We start from the raw sequence: 10,377 nt of genomic DNA, 5'->3' as shown, positions 1-10,377 counted from the left end.
TAGTACAATAACACTGAAACAAGATTAACACTATGATACTATTTGTTTAGGAGACCAAGAGTGTTGCTATGGAAACCGACCTTCAGTGTGTCTATGGCAACAGTGACAGCGTTGTAAATAAAGATACTGAAAAGAGGAACCTAGTAAACTTAGCATATGAATTCTAAGAAAAAGAATAAAGAATGAGGACCCGCAGGGAGAAAAATTTTTATTTTCTTGTAAGAAAAAAAGCATTGTGACATATTTTATTAATCTCATGATAGAACTTTTAAGCTAAGTTTTCAAAACCTTCGTGTGTCTCCTGCTATCTTCTGTTAGTTTCTGTCTTCTTCTTAACTGTCCAAATCATAACCTATTTATAATTAACAAAAGCATTTATTGAACATTGTTTCATATGACTCAACTTCACTATGATACCATTTTAAAGGCCAACTTACTTTTTCTAAAAATGTTAACATGAAAAAAATTTCAGAAAGCATATGTTTAACTCACTTATGTTTTGAAGTCATAAAGTAATTTTTTTAAAAGACCAATCCATATTATTTACCAAACACAATTTTAAATGGGGCTATTAAAAGGAGGTTAGTTGTTTTGTTTGTTTGTTTTTGTTGTTGTTGTTTTTAACGTTGCGACCCTTTGAAATCATTATTAAAAGACACACAAACATTTATTGAGTTGTAATTTCAATCTTCTGGCTTCATTATGTCCTGCTGGAAGGAAACAACGATGTCTTCCCTTTGCATGTCCTGATACTGATGAGACTGCTGTGCACCTGGAAGAGAGCCACGCATGGTGGAATGAAGGGATGAAGCTGTTAAAGGAATCGAATATGATAAAACAAACAAATACACAAAAAGACAACAGAATGCAAATATAATGTCAAGTGCCTGGCAATAATTACATGAGCTGGCTGAGTTATGTGGAAACTGATCTCATCTCATTTGAAAAGGCAAGAAAAGGTGACGGTTGTACACCAAGTAAAGCAACGCAGAGGAAGGGAGGGATGCAGATTGGGGCCCACAGCACAGGAGAGAGGCGCAGGGCCGACCTCACCTGCACTCTCCACAGCCACCCCCTCCTCCTCCTCTCTCATGTCTCCAGCCATCAATCAAGTTACACAGAGATGGACAGAGCAGTCCTTTTGGAGCCGAGCTGAGAGCCATGCTTCTCCTAAACTGTTGGTTCCGGGATTCTTAAAAGATTTTGGTAAGTAAATATTTCATGTTAATATAGGAGTATGTATCCTGGCGTTTTAAAAACTCTAGAATAGTGCTTTTTTCTTGTTTAAATTTGGAATTCTGTCATTTTTTGATTCCCTAAGAGGGTAACAAATAAGCATTTTGAATGAGGAGTTTAGACTAGATCCTTAGTCTTCAAATTCTGTTTCAGGCGTGGGGGACTTCTGGGGGGTGGCTCCTCCTTCCCTCATAAGAACAGCTCTGCTCCCCTCACCTAAACTTCGAATGCCTTCTTTAAAGTATTGGCTTCATTGCTTACAACGGTCAAGAACAACCTTGAAAACTTCTGGAGAGGAAATCCCTTTCAGCTTTCTATTTCTGCGATTCTCTGGTTACTTTTCAATAAACAGTGAATGATAAAAGAACCACTAAGAAAGCATCCCTAACCAGAGGACTTTTGGATCCCCTTCCACGTAGAGCTAAGGGTCTCTCAATTACATATCAAGGCACATTTAACAGCAGGGGACATTTATTGAACATCTATCAGTTGCTCAGAGCCGCTGTTGGCAGGTGCCAAGGCTGAGCGAGGCTCCGGTGCTCGGCTCAGAAAGGAACCCAGAAGCCATGCAGAACCGGGGTGGCTTCCCAGGGGAGTGGCCTCTGAGGTCGCAGGAGCCCACGCTCAGGGGTCCCCATGCTGGGCTTGATGCTCTGCCATCTCCGTATTGAATTTCCAAATTATTTTCTCGTGGAACTTGGGTTTTTAAGTGAAGTCTGTGGGGACAAGGAAGCATACGCGTGATCAGAGGAGAGAGAGGGATGGGGGAAGAAGGAGAAGATCTTTATGCACAACGAGATTGTCTTAGGTGGCTTGGGCAGCCATGACAAATACTGCAGACTGAACATCATTCAGATAGTCACCTGCAGAGCTGGTAGCTCTGCTGTAACAACAGCAATGTCCATGGTACAGTCTAGAGGTGGCCAGTCCAAGCTCAAGGTGCCAACCATTCACTTTCTGGCGAGGGTTCTCTTCCTGGCTGGTAGACGCCGCCTTCTTGCTGTGTCCTTGTATGACAGGTGGGTTTGGTGGGAGACAGAGAGAGAGAGAGAGAGAGGGACGGAGGGAAGTTCACTCTCTGGAGTCTCTTCTTATAAGGACACTAATCCTACTGCATCAGGGCCCTGCCATTATGACCTCATTCTACCTTAATTACTTTCCTACCCCAAACACAATAGCACCACGGGCTAGGGATTCAATAGAGGACGTTGGCAGGCGTTGGGGAAACAACTTGGTTCCCAGCAATACTATTCCAGCTTGACTTTTTAGCAGTAATATAAAACCGAAAATAAAAACTGGTATAACCACTTGGTGGAAGCTTACATAGTCATTCAATATTATATTTCCAAGGTCGTTCCATGACATAGAGAAGGCCTTGAGTATACGATAAGTGCAAATGGTCAATGAAATGGTGCATAAGTACACAGTTTATTGACAACTACATAGAGAAAGAGACGTCTGCCTAGAAAAAAATGCCGAAAGGTGATACTCAAAAATACTGATAAAGGTATGTTTAGGTAGTAGGTATGTTTTATATTTTTTTCTGTTATTCTGTATTTTCAAATATTCATGAATACGTACTGCTTTTTACTAATAAAAAGTTTGAATTATCCTATTAAATTTATGGTCATGATTTTTAAGGATAAAATAAATATGAGATAGAATAATTTACACGCTACTAAATTGATGAGTTAATGTCTTCCTTGAGTTTATACACTCAAATTGGATCAAATTATTACAATTCAAAAAAATTCTAAACGAAGGTTATTTTTTGAACTTCGGTTCTCAAATGTAATTTGAACATATTAACTTCCAACACTAGCAACAAAAATATCCATCACAAACGAGAGTCATTTGCAAGCTTGCTTTGGCAAAATAATCCCCTTTCAAAGGGAACCTTACACGGTATTCTGATATAAAATTCAGACTGAAATGAAGCCCCTCTAGTGAACACCGATTTGGGGCCCTGCCCACGCCCATCGTCCTGGGGGCTCCCAAGGAACCTCTGTTGAACCCGGGGTTCCGTGAGCCACAGTTCCAATGCTCTTGGACAGAGTAGAATATGAGCCCCGTGTTTTAAGTCCCAGCTCTCCAGGTAACTATTTGCATGATATTCAGAAAGTTGTAGCATGACGTTGATGAATTATATTATCTCTGGGGTCTCCTCCAAGTCTATAATTCTTTGAATCTGTTTGACTAGGGTGGACCATGTCAGTATACATTTTTGTTTTCTTTTTTTTTTTTTTGAGATGGAGTCTCACCCTGTCACCCAGGCTGGAGTGCAGTGGCGCAATCTCAGCTCACCGCAAACTCCGTCTCCCAGGTTCAAGCGATTCTCCTGTCTTAGCCTTCCAAGTAGCTGGGATCACAGGTGCCCACTATTATGCCTGGCTAATTTTTGTATTTTTAGTAGAGATGGGGTTTCACCGTGTTGGCCAGGCTGGTTTCAAACCCCTGATCTCAGGCGATCCACCTGCCTCAGCCTCCCAAATTGCTGGGATTACAGATGCGAGCCACCGCGTCTGGCTGCTACTATGCATTTTTTAAATTATCAAATGGGAATCTGAAATGTGGCAATGGGAATTAAGAAAAATCATCTTTTTTTATTTTAGAAGTATCTTCAAACATGAACCCTCACGGTTGAACACATTACTTCACAATAAATATAGGCTGACCCTTTGTGTCCCTCAGCCAAATGCATTTTTTATTTTTATTTTTTATTTTCAGCTCTTGCGACTAAATAAAGCAATCATACCACCAGTGTAACGGTTAGTTTTATGTGTCAACTTGGCTGGGCCATGGTGCCCAGACATGTGGTCAATCTTTATTCTGGATATTTCTGTGAGGATATTTTTGGGTGAGATTTCCCTGATATGGGTGAGCCCCATCCGATCTGTCGAAGGCCTGAAGAACACAAAAAGCTGACCTCCCTGCAAGAAAGCGAGAATTTGGCAGCAAACAGCCTTCAGACTTCATCTGCAACGTCAGTCCTTTCTGGCTCTGCACCAAACTGTCTTTAGACTCAAACTGCAGCTCCTTCCTGAGTCTCCAGCCTGCTTATCACCCCCATCAGATTTTGGACTCACCAAGCCTCCACTGTCCCATGAGCAAATTCCTTAAAATATCCACCTATCTATCTCCTATTGGTTTCTCTGGGAACCCTGACTAATGCAACCACCTTTATCATAAACTTGGAAGAGAATTCTCCATGAGCCTCACATTTCTGCACATCTTCTGAGTAGAGCCAGTGAGAGTCTTTGTCCTGGAGTATCTTGTCAAAGATGGTTAAATAGTGAAGAGCTTTGGAAGACAAAGACGGTGTGTCCTTCAAAGCAAAGGGCAGGTATGCCTACTGCTTCTTGTGAAAGGCGGCCTCCCATCCTCCAAGTTTAGGTTCACCTCCTGAAATGCAATCCACTGCATGTGCAAATGTCACCTGACCCTCCTTCAGTCACCCCGTGGGGGTGGGAAGTAGGAGAACCAAAATTGCTGACACTCTGCCTACTGCTATTGCTTGAGTCATAAAGTCCTTTTGGTCTTTGACCCAGAGTACTCATATCTTCTGTCAGCATTCACAAAACTAGGACAGGCTAACTTGGAAGCTTACAAATAGGGTAAAATATTAGATCCTTCCCAGTTCCTCACAGTCTACATAAAATCTGCCAAAGGGTCTATAATCAGAATCTCATCAAATACATTGTGTGGTGTCTTGAAAATACATCTACAAATCCTTTCACAATCCTGCTTTGAAAAGGTGGGGTTCATTTCTGCTCCCCTGAGTGTCAGCTGGACTTTGTAACTTGCTTCTAAAGAAATAGAATGTGGCAGAATGGGAGGCTAAGGTGGAGGGATCCCTTGAAGCCAGAAGTTTGAGACCAGCCTGGGCAACAGAGCAAGACTCTGTCTCTACAAAAAAGTTTAAAATTGGCCAGGTGTGCTGTCCCACGCCTGTAATCCCAGCACTTTGGGAGGCCAAGGTGTGCCAAATCATTTGAGGTCAGGAGTTCGAGACCAGCCTGGCTAACATGGTGAAACCCCATCTCTACTAAAAATACAAAAATTAGCCAGGCATGGTGGTGGGTGCCTGTAATCCCAGGTACTCAGGAGGCTGAGGCAAGGTAATCATTTGAACCCAGGAGGCAGAGGTTGCAGTGAGCTGAGTGTGCCTTTGCACTCTAGTCTGGACGACAGAGTTAGACTCTGTCTGAAAAAAAAAAAAAAAAAAAGTTGAAAATCAGCTAGGCTCAGTGGCGTGTGTGCACCTGTAGCCCCAGCTACTCAAGTGGCTGAGGCAAGATGATAGCTTGGGCCCAGGTGTTCAAGACTGCAGTGAGTCATGACTGCACCACTGCACTCCAGCCTGGGTGACAGTGAGACTCTGTGTCTAAAAACAAACAAACAAAAGCAGAAAACAAGACACATGAGCCATTCTATGGATATCTTCAAATAAGCAGCTATTTACTCTTACTGTCTTTATATGTGACAATATCCAAAGGGCAGCCTATTCACTCTGGAGCGTCTTACATGAGCAATTATACAGTGAAAGGAGCAAAAAAAGAAAAAAAAATTAAAACCCTGAACATGAGCTATGGAATCAGAAGTGTCTATTCTGCCTCTTACTAAGATGTGACCACATCCAAAGTCATTGAAGCTCTCTGATTTTTAGGTGCTTTTGGATGACTAGTGTAGTCATACCTAGCTGTCTGGATAATTTTGATGATTAAATGAGAAACATAATAGCATTTGTTATCTACTAAACATTGTTACAGGAATTTAGAGCCATGATTTCTTTTAACATATTCAAACCATCTAGAATTGTGCCTGGCACATGTTATGTAATTCATAAACCTTGGTCCCTGTCTTCTCCCAACATAGAAGATTGATACTTGATCATGCGCCCATGATCTCAGTTTATGTGCCTTAAAATAAAATCCATTACTTCCTCTTGTTGTGATTATGGCAAACATCTACTTGTAACTGTGCTCTAGTTAAAAAAAAAAAAAAGTAATACTTCAACTTTTATGATTACAAAGCAATACACATTAAAATGAGTCATTCTGATGAAGAGATCAAAGTTACTGCTATCCTGTGTGACTCTACTTCAGGCATAAAGAAAACGTTCTCATGTAGCCAGAGTTATCACAGTGGAAAAACAACTTCCCTCCTTCTCTGAGCACTTGTGACAGCACCTCAGGTCTCACAGATGGGCTCAGGGGTCCCAAAGGTGAGGTGCACACACCCAAGGGTCTGTACAGAATGATGTATTGCGATACAAGCAAAAGAACATTAGCGCTTCTATGCACATTTATTTTTATCTGATTCATTTACTACGTATATGATTCTGTGTATCCTTTATAATGCTCAAAATATAACAGAAGACTTACCTGTCTCTACATTGTTTGTTCCTATCACTGTCTAATTACTCACGGAAGCCACCCAGCAGGAAGGGGCTGCCCCTGCTGCTTTTACACATCAGTAAATATTAATGTCTTTATATGTTCATGATCGAAAGCTTTTTACTGATGAGGTGTGTATCCTCAAAATATTTGGAAACTCTGCTCCAGATCGTCATTTAAATTAGAGTTGAAACTGACACTTAGCGTTTAGATGAACTAAGACTAATTATGTCACCAATTTACAGCAAGAATATTTTACAAAAATAAAACATAAAATGGCCTGACGTGATGGCTCATGCCTGCAATCCTAGGACTTTAGGAGGCTGAGGTGGGTGGATCACTTGAGCTCAGGAGTTCAAATCTAGCCTAGGCAACATGGCGAAGCAATATATCTGTAAAAAACACAAAAATTAGCCGGGTGTGGTGGCACAAGCCTGTAATCCCAGCTGCTTGGGACTAAGGCAGGAGGATCACTTGAGCTGGGGAGGTGGAGGCTGCAGTGAGCCGAGATCACACAGCTGCAATCCAGCCTGGGAGACAAAGTGAGACCCTGTCTCAAAAACAAAAACAACAAAACCCATAAAATCACTGGATTTAAGGGCTACTACAGCAGTGCTTCTACCTTTCAGATATGTCTATGTAGTGATCACCAAGTGTGAAGTGGCAGTTAGTTATCACCAGCTAAAACTGTTCTTGAACCAGACTAATACGACTTCTTTTCAGAACATTATTTGCATGATGGTCTGGAATACTTGCTATCTTTCCTGCTGGTCGAGTTCTCTGACAACCTGGAACAAGTGTCAAGGAACTGCTTCTATTTGGTCTCTAACATATGTCACATATTTCTGGGAAACATGATGAGCAAGAGTGTGGTCCTTGTGAGAGATGGTGTCACTCTTTCATGTGTGCCAAGATGTATGTTTCTACTGAACTGCAGACAAGTGGGAATAGCTTAAGTGTAAATTACCAAAAAGGTGAATGTCCTGGGAGAAAACGATGTTAAACCAGTAACAGTTTGCCAGGAGTCTGCTAAACAGGATGTCTCATACAGATTGTAGTATATCAGGTTTATTAACTTAAAGATCCACCTTATGAGATCTCTATCTAATCACTGAAATGATCATTTTTAAGTTTAATATAGAGTTCTCTATCTATATTGTCACTACCATAATAACATATTAGAACTACTCACTGGTAATTCTTAATTCAATATGTGAAAGTAAAAAATTGGTATCCTTATAAGCACACAACCTAGATAAAGCTCTTATATTCTTTTTTGGTGCAGAGAGAGAGAGATGGGTGAAATATTATTATTTCACAATTATTCTGTAGACCAGCAAAACTGCCATCCCAGGAATCATTTGGTTACAGCAGACCAAGAGGTTAAAGGAATGGTGAATTATTCATAGTATCCTTCACAATTGTAGAACATCCAAAAAGAAACCATGAGAAGTATTAGAGATCATTAATTATTTTTAGTTGCACATTGCAACTTCAAAAAGTCTCAGAATGAGTCAAATTTCCACTGTGGTTGTACACTATGGCCTCATCACACCGACTTTTATATTTTAAGTTACATATTGGGAATTTCCTCTGTGGAAAATAAACTTACAGTAATGCTATGCTCTGCACAGTAAAATTAGACTTGAATGAACGGTTGAAAGAATGATATTGATTCTAATATGCTATAGCATACGTGAGCAAGTGGTTATGCCTCTACCGACAGAAAATTAGTTAACAAGAAAAGCTCTCAAAAGGAGGTAAAAGCTATATTTAAAGGAAATCTAAGTCAATTAGCTATTAAATACAATTGCCTTACACTACTTGTGATTGAATGTTGAAAATATGTGTGTTTAAATTCTATAAATGGTAATAAATGTTTTCATCTTTATGAATAAAATTGAATATTCTTTAATGATTTGAAAAGCTAAAGTCACGACTATGCAAGAAGCAGGTTCCCATGATCATGAGTATTTTATACAAGCTGCTTATGCATTTTTATACTCCTTTTAGAGTTCTATGGAGGTCACAAAATAAAATTCTGCATTTTGCTTTTCTGTTATTTCAAGTAGGATATGTATAGAGTAGTAGATGTACATCCTCCTGGATTTTTGTTTTTTTTTTTTTTAGATGAAGTCTCGCTCTGTCACCCAGGCTCCTGGAGTGCAGTGGCACGATCTCGGCTCACTACAGTCTCCACCTCCCAGGTTCAATCAATTCTCCTCTCTCAGCCTCCCAAGTAGCTGGGATTACAGGCATGCACCACTACATATATATATATGCACTTCACCTCCCCAGGTGTGTCTGCTGCTATCCCTAGGCTTATGTTTCCCTGAAGCCCAAGTCTCTTTCTCTTGCCTGTGAGAGCCATGGGCTTTGCCAACTCAGAGGTGTGGCCTTGCTCCAACTTCCATCTCCAACACCATGGGCTGTCCCCCCCTGCCCCACACACATCCACTCAGCCTGTGGGACTCTTCTGGGAGGGCTTATTCTCTATTTGTCCCCTGTGACCTGCATCCTGAGGTGACTTACTGTTTGAGTTATTCCTGTGGCCTTCAGCTGACGGTTTGCGTTCTGTTATCACTGCAGACATCATGGGCATCACACACTGGACATGTCCCTGGAAGTTCTTGCAGGGACTGGGTTGTGTCTTAGTGGTTTGGAGTCACTGTATGGCTAGTGGATTCATTTCCTACGCTGCCATAACAAAGTGCCACAGACAAGGTGTCACAACAACAGAAATGGACTGTCTCAAGTTCTGGAGGCTGGAAGTCCCAGACAAAGTTGTCACAGGGTTGGTTCCTCCTGAGGCCATGAGGAAGAACCTGTTCCAGGCCTCTCCTCACTTCTGGCTGTTGCTGGTCCTCAGTTTTCCTTCCTTGGTGTGTAGAAGCATCATCCCGGTCTCTGTCTTCACGTTCACCTGGGCGTGTGCCTGTGTCCTAATCGCCATTTCCATAGGGCCATCAGTCATGCTGCATTGGGGCACCGGAGACCTCATCCTACATCAATCACATCTGTAAAGACCCAGTCTCCAAATGAGGTCTCATCCTTAGGTACTGAGGTTTAGGGCGTCAACATATGAATTTGACCCAATTCAACCCATAGCACCTAATGACGTCTGTGTGCCTAGAGGATGCCCCCAAATCCTGCAAATGGCTCCATTGCACTCACAAAGGCCTTGCTGACCAATAGGCCAACGTTTTATTTATTTTTATTTTTATTTTATATTTTGAGACAGGATCTCACTCTGTCACCCAGGCTGGAGTGCGGTGGCAATCGCAGCTCACTGCAGCCTCAAAGTCCTTAGGTAAAAGGAACCTCCTGTCTCAGCCTCCTGAGGAGCGGGGACCACAGGTGCATGCCACCATATCTGGCTAATTTTCAAATTTATTTGTAGAGACAGGTTCTGGCTCTGTTGTCAGAACTCCTGGGCTCAAGTGATTCCCCCACTTTGGCCTTCCAAAATGCTGGGGTTACAGGTGTGAGCCACCATGCCCAGGCTGCCCACATTTAGATGGGTTTTAACAGGCTCTAATCATTTGAAAAGCCCAACTCATGTGTGTGTGATTTTGTTTGCATGATTTTGACTTAATGATCCCATTTTCTTGTTTCTCTTCATTCCACCTCCTTCAAGATGACAAAGGCAGAAATCACAGGCTTTACCTTCTCATTTATAAAATGACTCAGCAGGCGGGTGCAGTGGCTCACACATGTAATCCCAGCACTTTGGGAAGCCAAGGCG

The 10,377-nt window shown here is 41.7% G+C and overlaps 1 long non-coding RNA gene across 1 annotated transcript; it reads right to left on the bottom strand.

Annotated features, from left to right (window-relative positions):
* Window positions 1-287: 287 nt before the first annotated feature.
* Window positions 288-2,286, bottom strand: LOC131381894 (uncharacterized). The gene is made up of 3 exons (XR_009210927.1): window positions 2,100-2,286; window positions 666-772; window positions 288-352 (listed from the first exon to the last, which is right to left on the bottom strand). It is a non-coding gene; the product is annotated as an uncharacterized LOC131381894 (long non-coding RNA).
* Between the last annotated feature and the right edge of the window lie 8,091 nt (window positions 2,287-10,377).

This window comes from Hylobates moloch, unplaced genomic scaffold, assembly GCF_009828535.3.
Source record: "Hylobates moloch isolate HMO894 unplaced genomic scaffold, HMol_V3 SCAFFOLD_2, whole genome shotgun sequence".
Classification (NCBI taxonomy): Eukaryota; Metazoa; Chordata; class Mammalia; order Primates; family Hylobatidae; genus Hylobates; species Hylobates moloch.
This window is presented reverse-complemented; position numbering and strand designations above follow the sequence as displayed.